Genomic DNA, 19,910 nt, shown 5'->3' with positions numbered 1-19,910 from the left:
ACATTCTAAGAAGATTTAAAAAGATGGTTCATGTACTAGATAGTGTTCACAAAGACAGAATAAAAACATCTACATATAAAAGTGACTAAATGAACAATGACAAAGAGAATGATTTGAAAGGAAAAAAAGGGTCTGAAAGGATGCAATATCACAGTGGGGAAACTGTGTCATGGGATACCTCATAGACATGATCACTGTCTGTGACTCAAATTTTCCAGGCTATACAATTCCCACGACAATGTTCAGGTCAGGACTTGAAAGCGTGGTTAGAATGGAAGACCAGGGAAAGAGGTTAAGTGAAGAAAATATCTAAATAAACTGCCTAAAGTCTAAAAACAATCCATGTGAGTTACTTATCCACAAAGAAGAAATAATTTCAACAAAAGCAAAGGGGAGGTATGTTGTTTAAACACAAAGGTAAACCAGTCAATGAGCCCATTCTGGATACTTAGGCTTTTGGGTGACGTGACCCAGAACCACAGTATGCGACTGGTGGGACAAACTAGGGGATGTGGGAGTGGAGACGTGTGGAAGGTGACGTAGCCTCACATGGGCAGTATGTGTGCTACGCTGGGGTATGTTTTTACTGTGCATCAAGCCGTTCCCTGGCCCACACTGTGATGCTCTGCTTAACTAGATGGCTTTTGGCCTTTCCAGAGTGGCAGCTTGATGGGAGCAGCCTTATGACGTACGTCCGTGTTTTTTCCTTTGATGAGGTCACACCGAGGTTTACTCATCAGCTTGTAATAGAAATTGTTTCTCCTGGAGGCTACGCAAAAAGAAATGGAGCAGAAACACTCTACTCTTTAGGGGGCAGATTCAGTGTTGTTGCTCGGATGCAAATTACAGCTCCAGGAACAGGTCTGCGGTGAGCGCCCTTCCCAATCAGGAAGGACGTGTGATCATTTCCTCAGCCTTGCAGCTTTTGTGTTTGTAATTTGCCAATATATGACCACTAAAGGCGTAATAATAAACTGTAATAGGAGGCTTCCCTCCCCCACTCAGTTTTTTTTCTCTTTAATGGGTATTTGCCAGAAAACTTTAGGTAATTTAGGACTAAATTTTATGACCAGAGGAGGAATGCCCTTGAATAAGAGGCAGCATTAGGTAGCAGAAAAGTATGGACTCAGGAGACAGGCAGCCCCAAGATTCAAAATCTGGTTTTGTCCTTGAGACCTGTGTGACCTTGGGCAAGGTAACCGAATTTGTTGGCCTTCAGCTTCCTCATTTGTGAAGTTGAGATAATCTCATCTAACGCACAGAGTGGTTGTGTGGACTAATGGAGCATGAATGCCCAGCGTTTAAGGCAGTGCCTGGTTCTTAAACAGCCTGTAATCAACATCTGTTTCCTTCCTTTTGCTTTGCCTCCCACAGATTAGTCTCCCCTCATCCCCTGGGTGACAGAGCTGCAAAGGATTACTCAATGCTCATCTCTTTTGAGCAGTGAGAAGCCCCAAAGGGGTTAATCTCCCAGAACCCTCGAGAGAGGCACTCCTTCCATTTGGGAAATTAACCACGAATTGGGCTTCTCTTCTGGCATTTATTTGCCAGACCAGGAAGTTACAGGAAGACAACATAGGTAGGGTTATAGTTTAACAATATAGGCTGGTAACATTCAGTAAAACAAGCCAGGTGAAATTCCATAGTGCAATTTGCAAGAAGTTAAGTCGATCCACCAACAAAAGCTTGATTTTAGCAAATATTCTCTCTCCTTATAGCAATTTCCCAGTATCTTTACATATCAATCAGCAACCTGTCTGTCCTTTAGCCAGCAACCCTGCTGTGTTACAATTCTTTATTTTACAACAGAGACTATAGCCTGGAGAAAATTTCTTGTCTTTTGCGAGGTCAACATTTTATATGTACTTTTAAGAAGTTAAGCTAAATCTGAAACTACAAGAAACTAGGCCCTGTGGAACATATTTGCTTTATAAATGTAAGTATACTCCACACCTTCCCCCCTCCTTTCTCTTATGGTTATATCAGTGGCAAAAGCTAAATGACAATTTTTTTTTCTAGCTTTGTTCATTGTGAACTCTTTTAGTTGATTCCATTTTTTTTTTTTTTTTTTTTTTGGTGTACACCCATCATTGTGGACTTCTCTTTTCTCTTTTGAGCACTTCCTTACTTTCTGACACTACAAGAAGCTTCCAGTTATTTCCTGCTCTAGTCCAAGAATCAGCCATTTCTACAAGGAGACTTTGGTATTAGGAACCAAAATTCGCATGCTGGGTGTACTCACATGTGCCATTATTTATTCATTTTACTGTTAATACATTTTATTCTTCACAACAGTTTTAGATTTACAGCAAAATTGAGAAGTTCAGAAAGAACCCACACACCCCACAGTTTCCCCTATTTTAAAAATATTATATTAGTATAGGACATTCATTACAATTAATGAACCAATGTTGATAAATTGTTAAATAAAGTTTATATTCCATTCAGATTTCCTTAGTTTTTACTTAACGTCCTTTTTATGCTCCAGGATTCCATCCTGGACACTATATTACATTTAGTTGTCATGTCTCTTTAGGGTCCGCTTGGCTGTGACAGTTTCTCAGAATTTTATTGTTTTTGGTAAATGACTTTGAGAAATACTGCTCAGGCATCCTGTAGGATGACCCTCTGTTGGAATCTGTCTGGTGTTTTTCTCATGATTAGACTGTGGTTACCAGATTTGAAGAATAATATCCCAAAGTGGAGTGCCATTCTCTTTATAGCGTGTCAAGTCTCCACTCTGTCAACATGGTCTATGACTGTTGCCTTTGACCTTGATCATCTGGCTGAGGTAGTGTTTGTCAGGTTTTTCCACTGTAAAGTTACTCTTCTTTCCCCACTTCCCTTACTGTACTCTTTGGAAGGACATTACCACGTACAGCCCACACTTAAGGGCTGGAGAGTTGTGCTTACCCTCCTTGAGGGTAGAGTGCCTTGTGTAGATACCCGAGGGTAGGGTATCGTATGCAGATATTATTTGGAATTCATTGCATGGGGTCTTTAATCAATTTTTTGTTTTCTGATATCTATTTTTCTATGCTAAATATGAAGTGCCTGTTTATACTGGGAAAATTTTAATTAAACAAATATATACTCCTTGTTAGATATTCAGAACAATTGTTACTAGATAGGCATATTTTTAACCTAATGTTACTAAATCTGTGATAATGTAGCAAGTCTGGCTCTGTTTTTCCTACTTGAGCACCTGTTTCTTGAATATCCCTATTTCAGCTTAAATGTATCAGAAATATCACTACTAATTAAAAGTTGCATTTCATTTTTAATATATCTCCTAATTTCTACATAGTGAAATACTTCCAAGTTTTCTAATGGTTGATTAGGGAAAATGAGGCTCTGATCTTACATTTAAAGAGTAATTAGCCACTAAACACATGAGGCAAACAAGACATACAGTGAAGAGCACATTTCTCATAGTAATTCTAGGTTGTTTCCTAATAAATGGCAGAGCTGTACAGCATCGAATTAAGTATGAGAATGCGCAGAGGCTGAGAGGAGTTTAAGGTTAAATGGAAAACAAAATATTCCCTGGGGTTTTAATCACTAATTACAGGTCTATAAATAACCATTTCTTGGATTCAGAGGTATTCAGTCTCCTGGATATGATCTAGTTTGGCATATGGGCTTGCCAGGTTTTTTTCTTTCTTCCTTTTGTGAATTGCTTGAAATGACTGGAGAGGTCAGACATGAAGACAGGTGGTGAAAATATTGAGGGGAAAAAAATACAAGAACTAACTGTCTGGATTTGCCAGCAGTTCTTTTTAGTGACCTAAAGGAGTTGACCCAGCACTATATTTAGATTTTGCAAGATGGCACACCGTGTCACACTGTTTACAGGCCTTTATTTTCCAAGTAACTATTGTGTTTTCATTGAAAAGATTTATACTGGTTTGTTGTAGCACCTGGTCCATGCAATGTATAAGAAGACTGCAAATTGAACAGTCTGAAAATGAGAAACAGTCACTAAAAAAAAAATTTCAACCCAGAGAGAAGTATAGCTATTTTTCTCTCTTTTTGAACAAAGATTTCTATGCATTTCAAAGTCAGCAAAAACTTTAATATATTTCTGATTACAAGCATGGGTTCTTTTGAGAAAAGTGATATTTTAAAATCAAATTTGCATAACCTGAATAAAGCCTTGTATGGTTATCTGCCAATATTTGTACTCCTTGTCTTATAGATCATTGTTCTGTGTAATTTAGGATTATGCCTATTTTGATGGCTCTGCTGGCTCTGGGATTATACCTATTGCCTACTATTTGAAGGAAAATTAACACCCATATGGTAGTTCTGTCACCTGTTTTAATAGAGTCTAAATTTATATAAAATGTAATTAGGTCAGTTTCAAGGCACTTCCTGAGGAATCAGAAAAATCTCTTCATCTTGTACTTCAAAGGGAGAGATGGTTGAATGTCTGTTGAGTTAAAAGTTCCACTCCAATCAGAAAATAATACAGTTCCTTTACTTCATAAAGTTCAATTTTTCCCTCAAGGTATTCAATGTTTTACATATATTACTTCATATTTTTTGTAGGCGGACCAGAGTTTAGCTTTTGGTTTTTACGTTATTTAGTAGAATAGGAGCTTAAGGCACTGAGAGGTTTAAGTTAATGGGTTTGCCATAGCCCAAGTAGTTTGAATTTTAATCCAGGATTTATTCTACCAGGATATCATCCTAAGATTCTGAAAACTTTAGAATAATAGTGGTAAGAGTAGTAATCTTCCAGAAGACTCTTTAGTTCTTTCTTGATTTCTCCCAACACACTCTGAATCCTCAAGTCTACCTACAAAAGACAAGGAAAACCTGTTGATCAAGCAAAGCCAAGTTTTTTAGACCGTCTATGGTAAAGGAGAAACACCTTGAAAGTCTTAACAGTATTTCAGAAGGGGAAGTCAGTGAGGATATTTACAGGGTTTTAAGGCTGGGTGGTTTTATGGTAAGTTTTGCAAGGCAAGAAACAGGTTGGGATTGGACAGAGTTTATGATGGAATAAATTTGGATAGCGAATATGTCAGGGCTATAGTATTGAAGCAAGTCTTCATGAGCAAGCTGCTAGTATACAGCCTTGTGTTTAAGGGGCAAGTGTTTCCTTGAGCAATTAGTTAACTTACTTTATGCATATTCTTATTACTGTTTAGCATAGGGAAAGGAAAATATACCTGGTCCGAGAATTGTTTAATGCAGGACAGAGACCATGATGGTTTCAGTCTTCAGTATACAGACATACACACACACAAACTCTCATCAAGTATTGCTGGCTTCACTTCTACTCCCACTGCTACTACTGTAGTTATCACTATGATCTCTCACCTGGAATGCCCTAATAACCCTTCAATTGTTCTTTCTTTTAATTTTCTGAAATCCGTTCTCTCTACAGTTGCCAACTGACCATTTTTGCCCCCTCCTTAAACATCTTCCAAAAAGTTCGCATTGCACTTGTCAAGTAAGTGGCATCCGTTGCCTATTACCAGGAGCAGATGTCCGAGCACTTCTGCCCGCTGCATCCTGGTATGGAGTCACCACGGAAAACAATGCAGTTACCCACTGGATGGAACAACGCTCTGCTCAGATAGAGAAGAAAGAGAGAAACATTAGCCTCAGTCCCTCATGGCCAGTAGGTCCCTTCCAGGAGCTGACATAGGACAGCTGACTTGCATGTGTCCCTATGGTGTTGCAGCAGAAGCACCCTGTCTCCTCCCCACAGAGGACAGATATAACAGTGGGGTTACCCAGGTACCCCACTACTTGATCACACACTTAAGCAGAACATGTTGAGTCTGAAACAGGGAAAGATATTCCCACACAAGGTGATGGGCCCAGCACAGGTGGTGAGGACTCTATATCTTGGTAAGGTAGTGTTCCAGACTGAGGCTCATCCTTTCTTACGCAGCCAAGAAGAGTCAGCATGAGACCGTGTAGTGGATTGAATTATGTTCCCCTAAAGCTCCCTGAACCTTGAACTGTGTCCCCCAAGTTTTGTGTATTAGAAGCTTAGCCCCCACTGTGACTATTAAGAGGGAGGGAAATCCTATTACGGTAATTGAAAGGTGGAGCCTTGAAGAGGTGATTGGATTGTAGGACTGTGCAATAGGGAATGGATTAAAAATGGTGGTCAGGGGCATGGTTCTGATGGCTTTAAAAGAAGAGGAGAGTCTGTCTTTCACTCTCTCTGCTTCCACCATCTTGCAATGTGAGACCCCTGGGTCACTGTCACCACCACCAGATGGACTTTGGGCTTCCCAGCCTCAGAAACTGTAAGCAATAAATTCTATTTTATTTATAAATTATCCAGTTCCAGGTATTTTGTTATAAGCAGCAGAAATGGACTAATACAGACTGCCTCTCCCAACAGCATGAAGAATTAAACTAAAACTTCCTGAACTGATATAAAAAGTCTCTGCATAGTCTGGCCCTTACTGTCCTCTGTGACATCAACTTAACTATTCTCCCCTTGGTCCAGAGCTGAGTTCTAGCCATCAAAGTCTTCCTTCTGGTCCTGCATTAAGGCCTGTGGACTAGTCCCTCAAACTTGTCTGGTAGGTCTCTGCCCCATTTTGGAATAGTTGTCTCCTTATAATTGAGATCTCATTTGAAAGATCATTATATCAGAGAGAACTTCCTCAACCACTAAATCCGAAGTAGTCTCTCTTGGGCCATACATTATGTGATCTAATTTTACTTTCTTCATATGACTTATCATTATTTGAAATTATTTTGTTCACTCATTCACTTACCTTTTTATTTCTGCCTTCCATTATGTAGAATGTAAGCAGAGAACTCTGTCTTGTTTAATGCCATATCTCCAGTGCCTAGACATTGCCTTGTACATAGCAAACATTTTAAAATATTTGTTTTACTCTGTGGGGATTTAAGGGAATACTCTCATTCATTGTCTCATTCAAGTGTAAATTGGTACACCGTTTGGGGATAATGATTAATAACAAAAATGTCCATGCCCTTTGATACAGCCTTTCTACATCCAGATATCCTTCAGATACATTTGCACACATGAAAGATCAGGTATGTACAGTGATATTTATTGCACAAAAAAGAGTTAATGTAGCAAGCCTGAGGATGCTATTTTAGAGGGGCTTGTTTTCAAGGTTGGCTCTTGGCTGACATCTGGGACTTAGCTGATAAACAGTTCCCTGCACTGATATAAAACTTTCCCTAAATGATGAAGCTATTATACCAAGTTAATGACTGAACATCTGCTTTTTTTCCATGGAGATTTGGAATTTTGGTAGTTGCTAAGCAGGAGGTACCTAGGTGACCAGTCCCCAGTGAAAACTTTGTCAATGAGTCTTTTCTGGGTTTCCTTGGGCAGAAGCTTGTGTATGTTACTGCATTTTATTGCTGCTGAAGGAAGGAACACACTCATATGGGAGGAAGAGAACATGGGAAGCCTGTGCCTGGATTTCTCCAGACTCTGCTTGTATCTTTTCCACCTGCTGATCCTGTTATGTATCTTTGGCTGTAATAAACTTTAGCTGTTAGTACAACTATATTCTGAGACCTGCGAGCCCTTTTAGTGAATCATGGAATATGTGATGGTCTTGGGTACCCCTGAAACATTCATTATAAATTTTTTCCCAGGAAAATATTAAAACAAGCAAAATGTTTAGGATAGAGGACTAGTTATGGCATACGCACAAAAAGGAATACTATATAGTATTTCTATATGAGGCAATCCTATATACTGATATGAAAATATTGACCAAATATCTTAAGGAAAAAAACAGGATTCAAAGCTGTTTGTGTAACTTGGATGCTACTGTTTGTGCAAATATACACATATATATGTTTAAATGCATAGATTATTAATGTAAATACTAGGGTACTTTGAAAAGTTCATGCAAGGATTCATATGATCTTTTAGCTCCATTTCTCCATGAACTTTTTGAAGTACACTTGTATTTTCAAGAATCTGATAACAATTACCTCTAGGAGAAGAACTTGGTGGCTGAGGGGAACCAAAGGAAAAGAGAGGTATTCCTCTCAATCCTACACTATCTAATATGTTGTCCTCTAGCCACATGAGGCTATTTAAATTTAACTTAATCAAAATAAAAAATTCATTTTCTCAGTATCAGTAGCCACATCTCAAGGCTTAATAACACATATGGATAGGGGCTACCATGTTGGACTGCACAGATAAAAACATTTCCATCATTGAAGAATGAGGCTTTAGATGGCATTCATCTATATCCTTTAAGGTTTAATATTTATACCATATACATGTTTTATTATCTAAAATCTAATTAAAACAAAACCAAATATTAGTTGAGTGAATAAATAAATATTGACTAGAAGTGTCTACTAATAGACTATTCTGAGAATCTCGACGAGTAAGATCAAATCACTTGTTTTTATGATGGAAATTTACATCTAGTTAAGGTAGGTAAGATAAATAGCAGCTTAAATTCTTGGTACCTTTTTGTAAAAGCAAATCTTCAGCTTAGGGGTTGAAGCCAATTCCAGATCTTAGAAACCCTAGCACATTTACTAGTGAGAGCTCCAAGTTGTACAGAGCGGGATCATCGGCTTCTCCCCTTCAGCAGCTCCAGGAATTTCTGCCGTAGGCATTTGGCTAGCTGTAACATACTGGTAAATAGAGTGAAACGGACCTCTTTGCTCCTCCTGCCTCCCCCCTTACTTAGTAAATAGCTCTCGTAACTTTCTTTCCCCTCCCCACCCAAAATTATAATCAATTTTATATGCTCGAGTTGAGAGACGTCAGTAATGGTATTAGTATTTTTATAGTTCAGTTCGGTATTTATTAAGTGCCTCCTAAATAATAAATGTCCTTTATCCTTAAGATCCTACGGTCCAGTGCAAGAAATGGGAAAAGAGAACAGATAGTGTTGGTACAACAGCGTTAAATGGTGCCCATGCACAGGTTTGCTCAGGTGCAATGGGACATGGAGAGAGGCTGCCAGCCCAGTTGTGAAGTGTGTGTAGGACATTCCAGGCAGAGAGGATGGGAAGAGCGCTCCAAGCAGAAGGCAGGTGAGTTTGACAAAGACAAGAGTGTATGACAGAGCGTGGCTTGTGGGAGCCTGGCAGTAGTTGAGTACTAGCACCCAAAACTGCAGGTGGCATCAAGGGCAAGAAGTGACAAGAAAGGTAAGTAAGGGTTAAGGGTAGGAGGCCTTGTGCTCAGTGCTGAGCAGGCTGGATTTTATCTGGTAGGGTTGGGAAACATGAAAAGACTTTGAGGGAGAGGTGTCAGATTTGCGTGGACTTCTCTGAATGCATGTTAAAGGGTGGACTTATAGAGGCAAAACCCAGGCGAGGAGACCCATCGGGGGATTATTGTCACAGTCCAGATGAAAGCTGATGAGGGCCTTGTTTATTACTGCCTTTCTATTGGCATTTCTCTCTTCCTTTTCTCACTTTTTTCTACTTCTTCATTTGGGTTTCTTGAGATCATCTCTCAATAAACTACTTGAACCCAAGTCTTTGTCTTAGGGTCTGCTGCTGGGAGAATCCAAAGTAAGGAAAGAAGCAGTCAGTAGAGTCAAATGCTGCATGGAAGGCCAGTAAGATAGGAAATGGAAGTCACCAGCTTCCTCGATGTGGAAGTCGTTGGTTCCCTTTGTAAAGGCAGTTTTGATGATGCTGTGAGAGCAGAATGCGGATTGCAGAGAACCTAGGAGTGGTTTGGGGATAAAGAAGAAAAAAAAATTGAGCTTAGATAAGGCTTCCAAAACATTTGGCAAGTGATATAGGGATAGTGAGAATGGAGCACAGATTCAAGAGCAGCACAGCCAGTAAGATAGGAAATGGAAGTCACCAGCTTCCTCGATGTGGAAGTCGTTGGTTCCCTTTGTAAAGGCAGTTTTGATGATGCTGTGAGAGCAGAATGCGGATTGCAGAGAACCTAGGAGTGGTTTGGGGATAAAGAAGAAAAAAAAATTGAGCTTAGATAAGGCTTCCAAAACATTTGGCAAGTGATATAGGGATAGTGAGAATGGAGCACAGATTCAAGAGCAGAACTTTTCCAGAATAGTAGAGGATTTTACAATGGACATGTCAGACAATACTACAATCTACCTGTCACGCAACTGCTTCTCAAATATCTTACAGTGGCTTAAAGGACACCAACAGTGTAGAGGAAGGGCAGAAAGATGAAAAAAAAGGAGATTACTGACAGGGTCATCAAGCCCCTGGATCCATTCTGCAGCTCCCAGATCTCCATGGCTGTAGCAGATGTAGGAGTCGAGAGAGTCAATTCTCTGTTTTGCACGGGTCAGGTGAGCTAGGCTTCTGTAACCTGCAAACTGAGTAGTACAAAACAGCGCTTTCTCTAAGCTAATTGTAACGTATTTCTGTTGTTACAACACACACATGCTCCATTAAAGTGCTAAAGGAAAAAAGTCAGCAGGGAGAAAGCGAAAAAGTGGTATAAGACAAGTAAAATTGGACGAGTGATGAAACCAGGCTCTTGAGAGGATGGTAGCTGATGAAACCAAGAACTTGAGTGGAATTACTGATAAGTATTTTTTTTACAACACTTTATTATGAAAAATTTAAAACTTGCAGAAAAGTTGAACAATTATGAAGGTAGTGATCATACCAGGGTACTTCAAAAAGATCATGGAAAAATAGAACTAAAAGATAATATGAATCTTCCCATGAACTCTTTGAAATACCCTCGTATGTGGACCACCTATCTTCTATCATCATTTTGCTACGTTTCCTGTTTTCAGTTTGTCACATGTCTTATTTATCCATTAGTCTATCTATCCATCAAAGCATCTTTTATTTTGATGCATTTCAAAAAAGGTTGCATCTTAGTATACTTCATTAGACTTCATTCCTAAATACATCAGCATGCAAATTATTAGCCTGATTTCCAAATGTATTTACCATTACAAGTATTTAATATATGAAAAAATTATGATACCACTGTTATTCTAATGATATATCTTATTGATCATTTAAAATTCAAGCACTATTTTGGGGCCACTATAATTTTAAAGAACGTTTTTCACGTTTCCCCCATATTTCAGAGTATGATCTATTAGAAACATTTCTGAAAAATATAAAACAAGCTTGTTTAAGTTGATTTTTAGTATGCTGCCTTATGCAGAAGTTAGGGATAGTCATCCATAAGGCTATGTCTACTGTGGTTTTGAAAATCAATTGCATGCCACGGGCTCTTACTTTGCTGCGTTGCCAACAGCCTTGCAAGTGACTGTGCCGAAGTTTTGCTTAATATCTTTCCCGACAGAATGTTGACCCTGCAGGGCATTGTGAGCGAAGGCCGACTAAAATCTTTGGCTTTGTAGCCAAGCCTGGTAGAATAGTTTTTGAGAAAATATAGTTTAAATGTTCCATACAGATAAATATTTTATACCAGAATCCATCTTGGACCTTGTCCTAGCCTTTCATTGTATCATAATACTTTGTCCTCCTTTTCTTGTAAATTCTTGCTTTCTGAGTTTATTTCTTGGTCTAGCATCATATGCTAAATTGCTGCCGAATCATCCGGTTTTCTAAATAATCCGTCACTGCTCCCTCTTTCTGTCCAAACAGGACTCCTAATAGTGGCCTGAAGTCAGTGACATGCAGAAGACGAGGGTACAGGTGGCAATGTGGGGCTGAAAATAAATTACAATCCTGGGTCATTCACTTTGCTCACATTTATGTGTTTTCTTTTAGTTAAATCATATGTGTCACATGTCTTAGTGCCCTCTTTTCTATGATAAGGTTGAACAAAAATGTTCCATCGATTGGACATGTATAAACAATTATTCTGAAAAAGGGTACAGCAAAGGAGCTTTCAGAATCTGAAAGAGCTGCTTTCTTTGTGGCTTACTCCTCCAGCTGTGTTCTGTATTCCAATTTCTCTCTCGTTGCCGTGCTAGCACCATCACATACACCCTTTCTGTCTGGAACCTTCCATGTTACCCTCTCTACTGTTCATTTCCTATTGCACTAAAGCATACACAGATATAACCTTTCTTAAAAATTTTTTAAAAAGTCCTTTTTTGGCTTCATATTTTCCTCTGAGAACCATCTTGCCTCTTATCCCTCCTTCCTCAGTGACTTATTCACACCTGCCACCTCTCCTTTATCTCTTTTACTTTACTGCAATATGACCTCAGTTCTCACCTCCAATGACAGAATTATTTTCCCTAAGTTTACTAAATTAATGGACATTTTATAATTATAATCCCACTTAATTTTACTTAATTTCCTTTGCAACCTAATAGCTAATATTTGTTGAGGGTTTATTATATGTCAGGTCTGAATTGAAATTCTAACTTCAAAACAACCCATAAAGTAAGTACTGTTTTTATTCTTGTTTATCACACAAGGAAACTAAGGCAAAAGAGGTTGGGAAAGTTTCTCAAGGTCACCCAATATTAAGTCGTAGTGCCAGGATCCCAAGCCAGGTAACTGACTGTTATGGTTTGAATATTTTCCCTCAAATTCATGTGTTGAAAACTTAATTACTGATGCAACAGTATTGGTAGTTGGGGTCTTTTGGGAGGTGTTCGAGTCATAAAGGCTCTGCCTTACGAATGGATTAATGTTGCTATAACAGGGGCTTGCAGAAGCAGGCTCTCTCCCTTTCTATCTTCTGCCCTGGGAGGACACAGCAAGAAGGCCCTCACCAGACACCAGATGCTGGCATCTTGATCTTGGACTTCTCAGCCCCCAGAACTGTTAGAAATAAGTTACTGCTCTTTATAAATTATCCAGTCTTTGATGTTCTGTTATAGCAGCACAAATGGACTAACAAGACAGTGACCTCAGAGCTGCTTGATGTGGGATCCTGTTGACCATTCTTCCCATACGCTGATCTGCGGATGTCCTCTTGACTCTTTCTTTATACTCTGTCCAATTTTCTCCACCTTGTGCCACTGTACTAATTTGGAGGACACTTATATCTCACCAAGATTATTTAAAATGCTTCTCAGCCACTCTGCTTCCAGGGTTTCCCTGTTCAATCCATTTTCCCAACCATGGTCAAGGTGACCTTGCTGAAGCTCACATCTGATCACACCAAACTCTGTGCTAAAATACCTCAATGACTTTCTGATTTTCAGCTGAAAATCAAGTTCCTTTATATCTTCTAAAAGGAGCTTCAGGATGTGAATCCTGACAAATTTACCTCTTTGGCTTCATCTCTGGCCATTCTGTTTGCCTCTGTGGACCCTTATCTACTGGGTCATGATTTCTCTTGCTTCTGGCTTTTTTTTTTTAAGGCTCTGTGTTTTGCTCTTTCTGGAAAGTTCTTGCCCTCAGTGATCTTTAGTCTGGTCTCATTTTGGACATTCCTCCTGGGAAGCCATCTCTTAGCCCCTAGTACTGGGTCACATGCTCTGTGTGCCCCACAGTTCCCTCCCTATATTTCAAACGTTGGGCTGACAATCCTGGTTTTTAATTGCTCACTCACTGTTGCTGTCCACATCAGAGGATGTCTTGTTCACTTAGCCCTATGTTTGATGCATGGTAAGTGATGACTAAATTGGTGAATGACTGAATGAGTTTCAAGTATTTTAGAAAATTTAACTAATACTAAAACATAGACCCCTGAATGCATTTTAGTTGGTTTCATGGTGCTTTGGAGCCTGCCTCCCTTCACTTATGAAACGGGAGCATCGTAGGATCACAGTTCCAATGTACATTTCTGCCTCTCAGAATCTATAGAGATTTTTATTAACAAGGAAGAACTGGATTAAATGTTATGTGGAAATTTACATCCTCCCCAATTCTTACTTAAAATTTTAATTTCATGGGGTTTTTTGTTTGTTTTTTGAGAAGTGGGTTGCTTTAGGATGGAAGATTAACTAGTTGGAAGTGTGTTTATTTTGTTTGCATCCTAAAACCATGATCCCATAGCTTTTCAATTGGTAATTCACAGGGAAAGTGACAGTAGTGTCAGAAAAATGGAATGGTACATTTTACATATAGAACAATGCATCAAAAGTAAGGGGCTTATTTCTAGGTGCTTATGAAAAGAAATGATTCCATGAACTATTTTCACTTTGCCTGAAGAACTGTAGGAAGTTGCTATTTATTTGGTGTATGCCTACAGCTCTCGATTCACTCTTGCCCTCCTGCAGCAGATGCTTTTTCCTGAAATGCTCTAGTTGAAGACTGCTTTGCTTTCCTTTTTACATTGTTCACTTCTAACTGCTCTAGGATTTTTATAGTTTTGTGCCTTTTTACGACTTTTATAATTTAGGCATGACTTCCTGAATGGCTGGTAAAAGCTTTACCATTAGGCTATATCCATTTGGCAGTCACCGCATATATCAGTCAGGATATTGTGTTATGCTGAGGTAACAAACAACTCCAAATATTTGTGACTTCAAAAGACCAACTTTTATTTCTCATTTAGTGATGTGTATTGTGGGTCTACTAGGGGTTGGGTCCATTATAACTTAGAAACCCAGGTTGACGGAGTAGCTGCCCATCTTCAATGAGGCCAGCCACCATGCCAGGAGGGAAAAAGAAACCTGGAGTATCTCTCACTGGCCATGAAATGCCTGGTCTGGAATGACATATCACATTTGAGTCTATGACTTATTGGACAGAAATAGTCACATGACTCCACCCACAGGGACGCCTTGAAGTTCCTGGAAGCTGGAGAACTAGACATACTTGACGAACTATGCTGACTATCTCAGTGTGACCCTGCTGTCTTTATTTCCATGATAATTTGACTTCTAACAGTTCTTTTTAACAATCCTCCTAGCATTTTCAATAGTAATCATTATTAGTACCATGCCGGATTTCAAGACAGCCTGTATACCTTATCCTAACTCTCATTAACTCTCCCACTCAAAGGCGTAGGGTGAGGTGCTGTAGCGTAACATGTTCCTATCTTGTCTGACTCCTGTACTGTCACTGCCATGCTGCCCTCGGCTCTGACCTGGACTTGTTTTTCTATTTTTGAGAGTCACGCCATGACTGCTGCATTGCATCCGCTTCCATTCTCCCTCAAGGGCACCAACATGCAAAGGAATGGAAAGAGGTGATTTAGACCCTTGCAGAAGAACCTTTGGATCATAGAATCCAATGACTGTTTATAGTACTTTTAAAAATGCCTCTTGAGCCTGGCTTCCCAAATCCTAAGATTTAACTAGAAGGCAGCAAATGCCAGTGAAGCGTAAAAGATATGACACTGTAATTAGAATGGGACTTCACCTTCCCCGGGGTCAAGGACCCTCCATACCATACAGTGACCCCACGAGGCACTGTGTGTTGATGAATGTGTGGCTACATCAGCTGTGACCACCCTTTAACTGACAAATTTTATGGTGGCTTTTTTTGTTATCTTACTTATTTTTTTGGAAGCCTTCAACATTGACAGTGGAAACATGGATTTATAATTGGTAATTTGGTCACTCACTCTCCAAATGTGAATGGCAATTGGCTTATGACAGGTGCTTTTTCAATAGCATCCTTAATTAATAGGCCCTTGATAGTGCATGACTTTAGACAGCTTTGTACACGTTTGATTGCAGGTACAATGCTCAAAATTGAGAAGGGGAAAGCCAGCTTTTCTAATTTTTCCATTGCTACTTTGGGGCTCTTTCTCAAACACAGTAGTCTTTTCAAAGTCCAACCCCCCCCCCCCGCCTTTTTTATATTCATGAGTGAGTTTTAAAATTGTTTAATATCTCCCCAAGCTACACACTATTGTTCCACAAGTTCTTTGCTTTTATCAAACAGTCAATTACACCATCTATGAATACAGGGAGCCAATGACAGACATAAAATCACCCCAGAAAGAAGCTGCTATCGGTAGAATCTTCACAAGGATTCTTCCTAAAACAAAACCTTAAAATAAATTTGGAGCATGGAGCAGAGTATAATGGTGACAGCAGTGTGCCTGCTGCCTACCAAGAGTTGAATTCTGTGTGAGGAATAATAATTACCAGCTCTGAAGCAGGAAAAAAACATCAACTCTGTCCTGATTACTAATTAATTAGGTGCTAAAGGCATTTAAACCAGTGACCCTGTTTCAGCGATGGAAGTTACAGAGTGAAGTTTAAGATTTAAACGGGTACTGGGTCTACTCTCCCTGCCCCCAAAATTTTAAATGCAATATTAAAATGATTCTGTTAGGTTTTGTTTTGGCATTTTGTCCTCATAGAAGCAGAATTCAACAGAGAACGTGACTATCTGAAGGCTCAGGTTTGAACTATGGAATGATATCCTCAGGAGAATTTCTAGAGATTATATCATCTTACATTGATAAACAAGTCAGATTTATTTTATTGGATGCTTTGTTGACATTTAAATTGTTTAGGGTCTGTCTTTAGGTAATACATATTCCTTGGTAAAGATTTGAAAAATATGGGAAATAATAAAAAAAAAAATTACTCGTAATGCTGCTGCCTTACACTGTGGTATCTATTTTCCATATATTCTATCTTTTTATTGATAGATCAATTTATTAAATCATGCTGTACCTATCTTCTACAACCTGATATATTTATGAACATTTTTATGACATTAAATTTATTTTGTCATATGGCCTATTATTACTGGGTAGTATTCAATTGAATAAATGTACAAAAATGTATTTACTACTATTGGACATTTAGATTAATACAATTCTTTGCACCTGTTAACACTGCAGTAAATATCTTTTTCCATAAATATTGGTGCACACCTCTAATTCCTTAGGATAAATGGTTAGATGTTGAGTTAGTAGGTTAAAGGACATAAATATTTTTAAGGATTTTGACATATCGCTAAGTCACTGTTCAGAAAGTTGTACTAGTTTTTAAAATACCAGCTGCATATAAAAGGATTCCCATCTCTAACCCTCAGCAATAGTGAATATCAACATTTAAAGAAATCTTTAATGTTAGATAAGGTTATCTCAATATGCATTTCTTTGCTTTCTACTAAGATTGATCATTTATCAAAAATTCCTATGGATTTGTTTTAAATTTTTTTCTATTTTCCCTTTGGGCTGCTTAACATTTTTTTTTTTTTTTTATTAGTTAGTGAGGAGTTCTTTATATATTAAAAATATTAGCCCCTTTATCTTATATGATGTAAGTTTTGTTCTAGTTTATCATTTACGCTAGAATATCTTTTGTCTTTTTTGGTGCTTTGAAGTGAGAATGGACTTGCAGTTAAAATATTTAAATGTGTAACTTAGGGAAAGAAATTTAGTTTTCTTGGACTCAGTTGCCTCATCTGTGAAATGTGTGTTGGGAGAGGGATGGGGTGTCGAGAGAAAGAAACCAGACAGATTGGAAGAAATGATCTGTTGCAACTCTCCCAGACCTGAAATTCTACAATCCCATTACTTCCCAAATTACTGCATATAACCAAGCCATGTGGAACTTTTTTGGGATCTTGTATATTTTGGGTATGTATTAACATTGTTTATTAAGCTACAGTGCTACAAATTCAGGGTTAATTTTCTTTTAATGAAGAAACTTCTGCATGCCTCTAGGGCTTTTTTCTTCTGTTAAACTGTTATAAACCATTTCCATTTAAAAAACACCAATAGCTGTAATGAGTTAGGCCTGTGACTTTTATGAAATTGCAGCTAATGAATGACCTTGCAGACAGAAATACACAACACAATTAGAGTTACCAAAGTTTTTTTTCTTAATCTGGGCCTGTTTAACTTTTTTTTATGTTTATGGACACACACATAGAGCCTCTGAAATATAAAATAATGTACTTATGGCTACACTGTTAATAGAAGAGACAGTGTAGTTCATGCCTGAAGCCATCATCAGTGATGTCTAGTTATTAAGAGATGCTGCAGTTTGTTGACAGGTGGCTCTTATGGTGAGTTACAGTTATTAAGTTTGGAGAGGTCTGATTTCCAGATTTATGTATTCTATGGAATTTTCTCTATTTTTGTATTTTAGTGGAAATAACCTGTAGAAATCCCAAAGCATTTCTCTTGTATCAAACAGCAGGTTTTGCTTCCTGGTATTGGCAGAGTATGGAAGAGGAAGATCTTGAACTTGTCTGTGTGTGTGGCCTGCCTTGATAGATCACGGGAAGCATCTGCAAGGAGCCAAGTGGTTTTCTTTTTGTAGGCTTTTTTTTTTTTTCATGGCCTAAAGAAAAATACTTACTGATTATGAATTCTAGAAACTGGCATTTCCTGCAGAATATGTCTATAAGAAACCCTGACTCTAGGCTGTTTCTCATTAAGCTGCTGTGTTTCCTGTTTTGTTCATTATAGTTTTGAAAGTTTCATCTTATAGCCAATTTCCCCAGAAAAGCTTAGTTTATAATTACCTGGAATCAGCACTTTATTTCTAGTTAAAATGTTACCAGTGAAACTGGGGGAGGGTCTGAGAAGTTTCTCCTTAGGAAATCACTTTCCTGAGCTGAAGTATACTGGATTCCTGCTATTTCCCTGAATTCTAGCCCCCAACCTAATATATTTATTTTCACTTTTTCCCTTCCATCACTGAGTACTTAAAAATAGTTTTATTAGTTCATTTCTGTTACTTATAACAGAATACCTGAAACTGGGTAATTTATAAAGAAGTGAAATTTATTTCTTACAGTTTTGGGGGGTGGGAAGTCCACGATCTAGGGTACACATCTGGTGAGGAACATTTTCTGGGTTGAGGATGCTGTACGGGGTCCAATGGTGACCAGGGTGTCACATGGTGCGAATGTGCTGAGCAAGCTTCCTCACAAAGCCATCAGAACCACACCCACTACTCCATGAATGGATCAATCCATTCATGAAGGCACAGTCTTCACAATCCTCAAAGGCTGCACCTTTCAATTACCATAATTGGATTTCCCACCCTCTTAGCACTGTTACAATGAGGGTCAAACTTCAGTGAATTTTGGGGGGACATTCAAGCCACAGCAGTGATTTTTGCCGTTTTTTGTGGTTATCAACTAGTGCAATGAGTGTGATATTTTCGAGCTCTTCCTGATTTAGATTTCTTTGTTAGCAGGTTCTCCTCAACTCTGTCCACCATCGTGGCACAGCCAGCGAAGCTAAAGTCTGGTAGAGGAAGATGGGGTGCAAAGGAAGGAAGGAAGAGAGGAAAAGTAGAAGAAAAGCTGATAGCAGCTCCAGAAGGACTGTGGGAGAACAAGAGCATGAGGTGAGAGGGACAAGGCAGAGAAAGAGAGAGCCCAGCTCCTCTCTGGCTTTGGCCCATGCTTGGTGATTACACAAACTGAAGGGAATGAGGGAGGCAGAATTTTTCTGACTCATGTTGGGATTCTCTGAGAGTCTGCCTTGCAGCCTGCTCTCCTATGACCCTGGAGCCAGTCACAACTGAGAAGCTCCATGGCACGGCCCAAGAAGATCTGAGTTTGGATCTCTGAGCATCCTTTGGCTGCTGTGTGATCTAAGCAGAATCCACATGTTCTCCTATGCTCTGTGGCAGGGGTGGAAGGAAGCTGGCTCTGAGGCTGGACAGCTTCCTAGCACAACAATAGTAATCCACACTTACGTAGCACTTACGTGTGACAGAGACTCATAGCAACTCTGAGAGGTAGATACTATTAATATCCCCCTCCTCATTTTAGAGATGAGGAAATCCAGTCATAGAGGTGTTAAATACATTGCTCAAGGTCACAGAGAGTAAGTGACGATTTGCAAACAGACAATTCGATGTAAGAATCTGGAGGTGACCACTGTTGAGAGTGAAGTCGTCCCATAACTAAGGCCTACAGGGCAAACGACCTGAGCCGTATCTCAGGATCTGGCACCAGCAAGAATTAGTTGGAGAGGACTGTGGAGCCCTGACTGAATGAAGATATAGAAAAGTGATGGACTGTTCTAGTCCGCAGCAGATGCTGGACCCTCAGCAGCAGGGTACATTAGCAACGCAGAGGGTAACGAAAGGAACACACGTACGTGCATGCCAGCCCGCCACCCACTGCTCCAGGACTGTGTCAGTCAACTCGAG

The sequence above is a fragment of the Cynocephalus volans genome, chromosome 11 (assembly GCF_027409185.1).
Source record: "Cynocephalus volans isolate mCynVol1 chromosome 11, mCynVol1.pri, whole genome shotgun sequence".
Lineage (NCBI taxonomy): Eukaryota > Metazoa > Chordata > Mammalia > Dermoptera > Cynocephalidae > Cynocephalus > Cynocephalus volans.
The sequence above is the reverse complement of the archived record's forward strand: the minus strand, read 5'-3'. Positions refer to the sequence as shown.